We start from the raw sequence: 12,338 nt of genomic DNA, 5'->3' as shown, positions 1-12,338 counted from the left end.
ATATATATATATATATATATATATATATATATATATTGTTTGAGTTTAGTTCTTGAATCTTAATATATATTTTTTTAGTGGATTTTCTTGGGCTTAGGTTCATAAAAAAAAATTTGATTTGGTACTAAGGCATTTTCATATATTTTTTCGACGTTTCGGCAGGAAATCCATGCCTTTTTCAAGAAGTAATATTGACTAAAAAAACATTTTATGACAGACATAATACGATTTAAAAGATAAACTTTTGACTTACATGCTTGGTAAGTCAAAAGTTTATCTTTTAAATCGTATTATGTCTGTCATAAAATGTTTTTTTAGTCAATATTACTTCTTGAAAAAGGCATGGATTTCCTGCCGAAACGTCGAAAAAATATATGAAAATGCCTTAGTACCAAATCAAATTTTTTTTTATGAACCTAAGCCCAAGAAAATCCACTAATATATATATATATATATATATATATATATATATATATATATATATATATATATATATATATATATATATATATATATATATATATATATATAGTAAACTCTTAAATATTAGGGAAATCTCCAAGAAAGTCTCTAATGAGTATCAATTGTTTCACCGAACGTTTTCGCCAAAGAGAATTAATTTGGCTTCTTCAGGGCTGAAAGAGAATAAATTATAATTAGCTACCATATATTATCTATTAAAAACATTACTGATCTTACCGTAACTGAGAATTGTAGAGTTAGAATATTAAAAAACGCAAAGCTTTACCCAAGGTTTTAAGTTCAAAGCTACCATAAATTTCAAACCTCAAAAAACTTTTTTGCATATAGTAACAAAAAACACCAGTATGTTACTAGCAAAGTTTTTTAATATTCTAACTCTACAATTCTAAGTAACGATAAGATCAATAATGTTTTTAATAGATAATATATGGTAGCTAATTATAATTTATTCTCTTTCAGCCCTGAAGAAGCCAAATTAATTCTCTTTGGCGAAAACGTTCGGTGAAACAATTGATACTCATTAGAGTCTTTCTTGCAGATTTCCCCAATATTTAAGAGTTTACTATCCAACTTATCTGCAAAGATTAAATTTCTCCTCTATATATATATATATATATATATATATATATATATATATATATATATATATATATATATATATATATATATATATATATATATGTGCATTTGTATCCTTTTTGCCTCCGTATATACAACAGACGTCCCTCGCTCCACCAAAACTAGATGTAGTGTGTGCACATATAATGCATCATTAACCTTATTTTGATGTATATTATAAAGGCAAAGAAAGAGGGGTAATTATTTATTAACCTAATTTTATACAATTATTTTATTTGTGTAGTTCTTGTTTGCCTCCATACAGTGAACGTACTCTATGGACTCATTTGCATATTTTATATGATGTTGCAAGTGCGGGTCCACCTCCGTAGATGTTGCCAAATTGATCGTGTTATTATAGTAATCGCGAAATATGATTCATACTTCTTATACTTAACTTTTTCGTATTTCTAGATTGAAATTTATTTGCCCTTTTTCATTTAGTCTTTTTATTATGTACTGTACAGTTATTAGGTTTCTGTTCTGTTTTTGTTGTATTTTACCTTCTCTGATATTTTTTAATAGTATTGGTATTGATAAAGATTATTAATGCGTAATCGCTTTCCTCCGGTGGTTTCCCGAGTTCTATGACTTTTTTTCGGCGATTAACAAGCTGGTCAAACTCTGTCTCATTTCTCAGTATAGTACGATTATACACATTATACAGTTTACCTATTTTAGAAATTCGTTTTGCTTTGTGTATAAATACATGTGGTTGTGGTATACATGATCTATTCTGACTTTTATAAATATGTCAGAACTGCCAGGATTAAAAAGGTAAGTTTAATAATATCTAATTTTAATTTAGACTATAATTTCAATTATTATTACATTATTGTCTTCAGTAAATCAAACAATGATGTTATGGCCAAGGTACCTCGAACAAGAGGGAGGATTTTATTGGAACTTGCTAACGAGTTACAGGAAAATAAAGAAGGTGAGTTATTTTTTTCCAAAAAATTAATAAACGCGGCCAATAATCCCAATCATTTTAACATTAACAGTGTAAACATTTTTCCAAAAATATAATTAGTTTTCTACTTCTTTTATGTTTAGTTAATTAGTATGCCTTTGTAGTACAATCGTATTTTAATCAACGGTACAATTTATATAGTGGCTCACAGTAAATATGATCATTCGTTTAAAATATGTTTATTGCGAAAAATATCTACATTTAAAATTAATAAATTCAATGTTGCAACACAACTTTTAACATAAATAATATGAAAATAAATTAAACAAAAGTCTTCCAACTAAAGAAATTTTAAAAAATTAGTGTGGGTATTTGTTAATTCTAATGCTCACAATAAAAATCGCCAATCTCCACTTCATTACCATAATTTAACAGTAGGTAAAATTTTTATAAACGTCTTGTTAGTACTTGGGAGATAATACCTCCTTTGAGCTCGGTTGGAATTGATTTCACTAATTTTTTACAATAATTAGGACTAATTTTACTCCATTTTTCTAGAAGAGAAGTTTTAAGATCTTCTTTATTGTGAATATCATGTTTACGGATCTGAACTCAATAAGGAAAACTAAATTACAGAAACAAATTACTAATTGCATTTAAGTCAGCTGATTATTTCGGTGTTTGAATTACCTTCTGTCAATTACATAATAGCCATTATTTAACAATTTGTGCGGAAGCTTTGAATCGTTATCATTGTAGAAGACAAAAGTATCTACAATACCTAACTTCTCAACGCTTTTATTTAAATTTGTTTTCAATCTAGTATGATAAAATTTGCTTTCGTCAAGAAAGAGCACATGTTTGAAGAAGGAAAATCTTTTGCGAGATGGTTCTTGGTAAATTCTGGTAATTTTTGCGTTATTTTGACTGTCGTAAGATTAGGTACTTACTAAACCCTATTCATTCTACAAATTCCCAATCGTCAACACAACCACGTGTAAGCCAAACAGGGTCGTACTGATGTTCGACCTATGTATCATATGATTTTTAAAAATATTTACTTTTGAAACTGTTAGTGTAAGAATTTCTTGAAATTTAATCATTATATCACAATTAAACTAAACTCTAAAAAATAACACGACCAGTAAATAACTTAACAATAACTATAACATAAATATAACACAATATAATTAACTTAAAAATCAACACGATACAATTTGAATTTAAAATAATGTCAAGTTAGGATCTGTAACATGAGAATATGTCTCGCTTACGGTAATAAATTAATTTTTATAGCCTCTTGACGAATGAGACGGCGAATATCAACACGTGCTCATGTTTACTGATGGGAATTTGGTAAACGAATATACTTTAGCTATTCTATTATGAAAGTTATTCTTTCGTAATATCCGTTGTATGTTTTATCTTGTTACAGCACTTTTGTACTTCAATAGTACGCAGTTCTTGAACCATTTTTTATTTTTATAAAAATACATCGTTCTTCTCTTATACTTAACGTTTTCGTATTTCTAGCTTACAATTTATTTGCGACGCTGGTTTCTTGTTTCCATTTTTTTATTATGTTGCACAGTTGTTCGGCTTCTATCCTCTTCTAAACATTCATATTTAATGATGACGTCTACACTATTTGCAGTTATAAAACACTTTTAATTACTAACTACAAAACAAATAAATGAAATAGTATCAACTAAACCTCTTTTGTTTAGGGGAATTCCCCGATATTCGGATTATGACGATGTTTGTTAGTATGTATTAGAATTAACAAATATTTTATTTTTTAAATTTAGTGTAGTCGAGATGACTTTTTGTTCCTTTTCATATTATTTACGTTAAAAGCTGTGTTCCAACATCGAGTTTATTAATTTTTTAATGTTCTTATTGTACGTACTATATTTTTTACAATAAATATATAATGAACGAATGACGACATTTATTTATCTTAACGATATCTATATTATTGACGAAGTTACCCTCGCAAACACAATAATAATTATTAGTTTTGAATATTTCAAGACTGTAGTAAATGACTGAGTTAAAATACGTTAATATTTTTGGATGTAGATACGAATACCATTATTATAAGTCAACATCAAGAGCCCGAGCCGGAATATTCTGCTGATAGAAAAAATAATGTGCTGGTAAGATTGTTAAAATTCCTTATTTTGCAATAATGTTATACAGTATTGTACAAATATAAGGAATAAATTCGTTATTTCTTAAGCCGGCGAATTATGATAGTAGGAGTCGTATGATAGCTCATTTGCAAGGTAATTAAGTTCTCTATTCTGTAATATAAACATCAACATAATGATTTATACAGGATGTCCAATTTTTTTTTAATTAAATTAATTTGAACACCCTGTACAAATAATTATGATAATGTTTATACTACTCGATAAAGAATTGAATAACCATTGCAACTGAGTTAGCACATGACCCCTATTTTCATTTAAAAAATCATCGATTACGTCATCACGCCCAGGTGGGTGACGTCATTAGTATGGTATGTATATGTCAAAAAATCATAATTAAAAAAAAAAACATCGACCTGTTTCAGGATTTTTCGTTACAGTCGCCGGCTTACGAAATAACGAATTTATTCCTTTCATTTGCACCATACTGTATAATCTAAAACAGTCTTGTTACACTTACTGTTGACGAGATAATTACGCTTAATTTGTAGGAGTGGGTGAAGTCAAATACATTTAACGTCTACGAAAATGATGATCCCCAAAACAGTCATTCTGATTCCGATAACAGCACTGACGAATATAATCAATCTCACATATCCAGGTCTTATGTTTCCGATTCCGTTGATTTAGATTCTGATGTTAGCTCAAATATTTTGATAATTCAGGAACCAATAGTCGTTAATAGGAGAAATACTGCTGCACTAGATGAATATGTAAGTGAGCATTAAAAAAATAGTAAACATTTTATTCAAGTTGCGTTTAAGAAAGTTATCTGGGATTTACCTATCGTCCCTTTAATTTTAGATAGAAAAAATTTCGAATAAAAGGAACAAGAAAAGGACTGTTTGCAAATTTTGTAAGAATAATGTAACTAATTTTGAACGACATCTAGTTAGACATCATTCTGACAAAAAAGAGGTGAAAGATCTCTCAAATTATTCAACAAGGTCGAAGGAAGACAAAAATATACCTACGAAGAAAAATTTTATCTCTATTGCGATATGAAACTCAATTTGAGGCATTTATACAGGATGACAAAATAGATTCTAATCGATTACCCTGCGTTTATTGTAAACGTATAGTTGCTGTAAATTACTTACGTCGCCATTACAAAACGTGTGCTACCAAACCCATAAATGAAACTGGCCATAAAATTCAGCATCGTGCTCAATCTCAAACTCTAGTTGCTTGTGCTGATCTTTCTATAAATACAGCAGCTACTTTAAGGCTTAAAAATGAAGTATTTGCAAAAATGAAAGCAGACCAAATATCATTAGTTGCAAAAAGAGACCCATTAATTCGACATTTTGGGGAAAACTACTTAAAAAAACATAAGCGCGCTCAAACTTCGGTCGCTTGCTCTAATAAAATGAGGGAATGCTCTAGATTACTAATTGAAATGCGCCGACATACCGAGAAGAAAAATTTACCTTTTTTTGACATATTAAACCCTATGCTCTTTGATACCGTTGTAGCAAGTGCAAGACTAATCAGCGGTTACAACGAGGAAACTAAAATCTATAAAGCTCCAAGTTTGGCCATGCATTTGGGAACTACACTAAAGCAAATATGTGATTTGTGTAGTCATTTGTTAATGAAAGATCACCCCGATATTTTGTGTAACGATAAAGACACAAAACTAAAAGAATTGAAGAGATTTAAGTTGTTAGTGAATAGTCAGTGGAGTTTTGAAATATCGTCATTAGCTGTGAAAGATCTTGCGGAAAAAAAGTGGAATAAACCAGTTTTATTACCTCTGACAAAAGATATAATAAAATTTAGAAATCACGTTGTAAACTGCGCAGAAACTAATTTTGAACTCTTACAGTAAGATTGGACAAATCAACAAGCTTTTAAGAAAGTAGTTGATTCTGCATTATCACTAACTATTCTGTTTAATAGAAGGAGGATAGGAGATGTTCAGTATGTAACTATAGATTCATATTTAAAAAATTTCGCATGTGTTGACCAAACAGAGTACTTAGAGCAACTAACTGAATCTGAGAAGCTTTTATCAAATACATACAAGAGAGTTGTAGCTGGCGGAAAAGGTAGTAGACCCATTATTATACTCTTTCCAAAAAATGTACAAGCATATATCGACTTAACACTGCAAATTAGAAACGAAACCAACATGCTATCTAAGGAAAATCAGTATCTGTTTTCTTATCCTAGCTCTAAATCTCAGTGGGTTAGAGCAGATGTCGTCATAAAAAAATTTGCGAATGCAAGTGGCGCAGAAAATCCTGTAGCACTGACGTCTAATCGCTTACGTAAACAAATAGCAACAGTAATGCAACTAATTAATTTATCGAAAGAAAAATACGCTTATTTTGCACAATTTATGGGACACACCGAAAAGACGCACAGGGAATATTACGAGTAAGTTATCTTATTGATATATACCATTGAAAATGCTCAACAACTAATTAAAAAAAAATTAATTTGTTAAATTTTTTGCTACTACTAATTAATACTTAAAAATTTTTTTATTTAAATAAATCATTTGTAAATAATAGCGGATTTTCATTAGAATTTTCATTCAAAGTAAGACATGAAGCAAAATACCGAGGTGCAAAAAAAATAACAGCAGAATTTTACAATAATGACAACGACAATAATTTGAGTGACAGTTCGTGTCGTATGTGTTTTGTCAGATAACATAGAAATAGCAGTAACAAAAGTAGTTTTAGACTACGTAGTACTCTGAATAGGAATTCTAACATCCGATATAAGGTAAACATTATTTTTAATAATTTTTTCCTCTAGTCTAAATTACGCCATTGAAAAATTTGTAATGATTTTTTTTCTTGTAATTTGCTTGCAGAATAACGCAGGACGCTTACCAAATGGCAAAGATGTCAAAAATACTTGTGTTAATTGATAAGGGTCAGGGCCTTCAATATAAGGGAAAGTCTTTAGAATATATTGATATTGATCCTACCAAGGATTTGGTCGAACCATGTGATAATTTCGATGATGACAGTCTATCTGAGCCACCAAACGATCGACCAGATAATTATGTTTGTGAAGACAGTGAAGTATTGGACAGGGACAATAGCGATAACGAGACAACAACTAAGCAGAAAAAGCATAAGAAGAAAGATTGCAGTACTTCAGGTATGATTAAAAAGAAGGCGAAGAATAACAAAATACGTTGGACAGAAGAACAGAAAAAATGTGTTAAGTCATATTTTAAAGGTCATATTCAAAATAAAATTGCACCAAAAAAAGAGGAATGTCAAACATTAATTGATGAACAACCCATCCTATTAAAAAATTTAGATTGGGTTAAAGTAAAAACTTTTGTTTATAATAGCTATAGAAATACAGTGTTTTAGGCGTTTGCGGTAGCTTAGGTACTTATTCTACATTACTGAATGTTCTATTTTTTTACTTCTATAGTAGTTTTTATATTAGGCACTAGATTACTTTTTATATGTTATAGTTTTATATTTTGTAAGCTCTATTACAATTAATTTCATTAATGTTTAAATAAAGTTGTTAAATTTACATTATGGTTTTTAATCTTAGCACCGATAGAAAATAGACCATATGTGTCAACCTATTAGAATTTTAGTTTTTCCACAGTTTCCACAGCAGAGATATCCAGAATTTGTTCCAGAGAGTAAGAGAAACAATTTGACTTATAAATTATTATTGGAGTACAGAAATGTCATTTAAATTGAGAAAATTAAAATTCATGGATTAACATTTAAAATTAGTTGCTATCGATTTTGTCAGTAATTTAGCCATAAGTGAACAGGGTTGCAAAAATATTTTTATAATGATTGACATACATATAAAATTTGTAAAGTTATATCCCAGCGAAAGGACAAATATAAAAACCGTAAAATACTATCTAGAAAAATACATAGAGGAAGTAGGTACTCCAGAAACAATTATCTTAGATCAAGCCACATATTTTGAAAGTCCAAGATTAAAAACAGTTTGTGAAGAAAAGAAAATCCAATTAAATTTCATTAGTATCAGAAGACCCGCATCTAATCCTGCAGAAAGATACGTCAAAGAGGTGGTAAAATTCTTAAGAATTTTGTGTGCTAGACAACATTATTTATGGCAGGAAAATTTGCCACAAGTTGAAAGATTTTTAAATGAGACACCACATGGAATCACCAAACAATGCCCATATTTCCTAATGTCTGGAAAGTATCCAGAAAGACCCTGGGAAATCAGTAATACAGGGGACATTCAAGAAATAATAAAGAAGGTGAACCAAAATTTAATAAGAAATGCTAATCGTTATGTAAATAGAATCAATAAGAAGAGAAAGAAAAGAGTTACTTTTGAAAAAGGGGAGAAGGTACTTATCAGGTCACTACAGGTGCCTAAAAGGGATGAAAATCTGTGTGGAAAATTACTTTTGCCATTTGAAGAACCTTATGTCATTAGTACTGAACATGGGGTAAACAGTTATGAACTAAGACATCCAGAAACTAATAAAATTAGAGGGATATTTAATATAGAGGGAATTTATAAGTATTATGAATAAACATAAAAGGGTAGGCAATATTATGACACGAATTTGGTATTATAAGATATAAGTTTTGTAAATAGAAGGATAATTAATAAATAAGCATATCTTGAGATAAATTTGATAATTAAATAATTTAGTAGGAACAGATGTACAGAATAATGATGAATTTATATAAACAAAAAAGGTTGATTTATTTTCAAGTAGATTTATAGGAGTTACAAGTATAAATAAATGAGCAAAGTACTATGGACAAATCGATATTTTGTAGAAATTGGGAAATAGGGAATATTATAATGATAAATAGTATATGCGGAAATAAGATGAAAAATAGAATTATATGAAATATTGAAATATGAAATATAGAGAGTTATATGTAGAGATGATGAAATGAATATTATATGCGGATATAAAAAGAATAATTAATAATGCGGCAATGAATAAAGATACTGAAATAGTATATGAAATAGTATATAGGGGAACAATTATAAGAATTTCTACGAAAATAGTACAAGAAATAAATAGTACAGGAAAAGAAGTAAAGAAATTGGGAAAGTACTTGGAAATTTGATTCTGAAGTTGATATAATTAGTGAAAGATTTGTAGATTTTGTTTGGAGAATTCTGTATTTGTCATAGAGTAAATTATAAAAAAAAATATTCAAGAGATATGCTTATTAATAAAAGTCAGTTTATTGTTATGTTAATATTAATAAAATATTTAAGTTTACCGGTAAGAATTTAGATTTAGTAGGTGCTGATAGTTAGCACTGAACAAAATCCAAATTGGGGGGAAGTTGAAATGATTTCAATATGTTAAAAAGGATACAACTTAAATGGATTTTTATATGAGTTTGCTGTTCATGAATTTCATGAAGCCATCATAATGTGGGTTCGACTCTGAAATAAAAGAGAGAAAAAGATTAGTAAATTGTTAAATAAATTAATTTTGACTTACCTGGTATAGTGTTAATAGTGTTAATAATTTCTGAATAGTATAGTTGCCTAGTGTATAGGTGAATCGTCTAAACCTTAAAAAGAACAAAAAAAAGAAGAATTCTTAAAAAACATTTAAACATAGAAATTTTAAAAAAACGTCAGAAAATAAACTGTCAAGCAAGTCTGTGGGAGCTAAATTAATAGGGGTTTTGTTAAATAAGAAATTACAATGATGTGGAGATGAAAAGAATAAATTGTATTAGCATTGTAATAGAATAAGTTTTATATCTATAACATTTTTTTTTATAAATTCCCAAATTAGATGTGATTAAAGTGATTATGAGAAATTAATGTGGATTGACAAATGTGTTAGAACAGGACAGTTTTATGGTTTAAAAAATAGAAGACGAAAAGAAACAGAACGTTGGTTGCTGTCAGCAACGGATAATAGGTTTTTTTGGGGAGGCCGACGAGGATTTTTCGACGAAGGAGAGGCCTGAAACTGTGGAGTAGGTCGGGAGTTTTTTTTAACTCGTCTAATTAGAATTTTAGTTTTTCCACAGTTTCCACAGCAGAGATATCCAGAATTTGTTCCAGAGAGTAAGAGAAACAATTTGACTTATAAATTATTATTGGAGTACAGAAATGTCATTTAAATTGAGAAAATTAAAATTCATGGATTAACATAATTGCGATAGGCCTTAAAAAAATTGAAAATATTAATGATCATTAAATTAAAAATAGAATAGTACGTACCTTAACTTCCGAAGAGAGGATTGATATTCAGTTTCACCGATTATTTTGCGAGTAGTTAGTTTTCTTTAAATAAATCAGAACTGTTTTAAAGTGAGGTCGGATAATAATTTTGGGGATCATTTGAAATTTTGATTATATTTGAATGCAAGTTAAAAGTCAGCGGAATAAAGTGTTCATTTTCTTTTTCTTTATAGTTCATTTAAACACTTTATAAAGTTGCAATATTTATTTAGATTTTAGGTACTTGTAGAGAGTCTCCACATTTTGTAATAAATTTTTATTGTCACGTAAACCACATTAAGATTTATACGATTCCTATTTTTGTAAATTTTTAAAGGCAACCCAAGTTGCAGACGAATTTTATTGTTTATATTAAATTTGTTCAATATTAATAAATAACGTGCTTCATTTGGGTTAATTTATCAAAAGTCTAAAGTAAATTTTGGTTTAATTTCTTTTTGAACTCTACCAGGAGACTACAGAGTCGACGTCACACAGTGACAGATTGCTTAGAACACATAATTGAGCTAGCTGAGGTATATATTAAATTAAACAGCGAACCACATATTTTAAAAATTACAACATTTATTATAAATAAAAATAAAATTAATAAAATACAACTTTTTCAAATTGACGCTAACAACGTGGGGCCTCTCGGAAAACAGAAATAAGGGTGTTTTTAAGCAGATTTATTAATATTACACAGATTAGAGTAAAAATAAATTGGTGTGATTAGTGTTGCAGAGATTCTGGGGCAGTTAAAGTTAAATTTGAGAATAAATAGGTATTAGAATAAAATGGCAGACCGAATGACTTTAAGAAATGGAAAAGAAGTCGTACCGAAAGAGAGTAAAGGAGAACAGGTGTTAGAACAGAAACAGGATATACAGGTAGATGAAGAAAGCAGAGGAGGATCAGGAGAAGTTGTAGTATATTTAGAGCAAGGCATACAAGAAGCAGGACAAGGTGATAGAGAGGGAAGTCTAACAGATAGTTTGAGAGAGGAGTTGGATGAGACAGTGAGAGATAGACGTGATGAAAGTGAGGATGAAAGTAGAGTGCAGGAGGAGAGACGCAGGGAAGGAGATGTTGGAGAGTCAGGGATGACACAGATGGATATGAGGCAAATAATGCGGATGCTACAACAGATGGATCATAATATTAGGGGGGATATGTACAAAATGGATAGTAATATTAACAATATTAGGGGGGATATGAACAAAATGGAAAATAATATTAAAGAAGAACTTAGGGGAGAGTTAATTAAAATGAGGGAAGAAATCAAAGAAGAAGTGAAGATAGTCAGGGAAGAGATTCTACACATTACACAAGGTTTAGAAGAGAAAGTAGAACAGGTCAGAGGAGAAAGTGATAATTTTAAGAGGAATGTACAGGAGGAGATATCCAGAGAAAAGGCCATAATTAGAGCGGAAATAGGACAGGAAATTGGGAGCAGATTTGTAGAGTTGGGAACATCCATTCAAGAGAATTTACCAAGGGAAATAAACAAAGAAATTAATAAGCAGAATAAATAGATTGTTAGGGAGGTAGAAAGTGTTAAAAGGCAAACTCAGGATCATCAGGAAAAACTTACCATTATCAAAAACAATATAAAGATGGGATTGCAGAATTTGGAACTGGAAATGGGTAGGCATGCAAATCAGGCGGAAAAGGGAGATAGAGTATTACAGGGACAAGTTGAGGAATTGAGAGAGAAATTTAAAAATGCAAGTGAGGAGATTCAGCGTTTGGAATCAAATCTAGGACAAACAAGGGGAGTGAGTACTGTGATGCCGAGTTATAATGATGGGGGAATTAAGTTTGACGGAAACCTGAATCACTTACATCCTAGAATATTTGTATTAATTAATATTTAAATGGGAATAAGCCACAATTAAAGGTTAAAATACATTTATTGACGT

General features: G+C 29.6%; 1 long non-coding RNA gene across 1 annotated transcript; it reads left to right on the top strand.

The window, feature by feature from the left end:
* Nucleotides 1-1,729: 1,729 nt before the first annotated feature.
* On the top strand, nt 1,730-4,270 carry LOC140452890 (uncharacterized). Its single transcript, XR_011952232.1, has 3 exons — nt 1,730-1,878; nt 1,947-2,038; nt 4,097-4,270. It is a non-coding gene; the product is annotated as an uncharacterized lncRNA (long non-coding RNA).
* The last annotated feature ends 8,068 nt before the right edge of the window (nt 4,271-12,338 follow it).

The sequence above is a fragment of the Diabrotica undecimpunctata genome, chromosome 11 (genome assembly GCF_040954645.1).
Source record: "Diabrotica undecimpunctata isolate CICGRU chromosome 11, icDiaUnde3, whole genome shotgun sequence".
Classification (NCBI taxonomy): domain Eukaryota; kingdom Metazoa; phylum Arthropoda; class Insecta; order Coleoptera; family Chrysomelidae; genus Diabrotica; species Diabrotica undecimpunctata.
The sequence above is the reverse complement of the archived record's forward strand: the minus strand, read 5'-3'. Positions and strand labels throughout refer to the sequence as shown.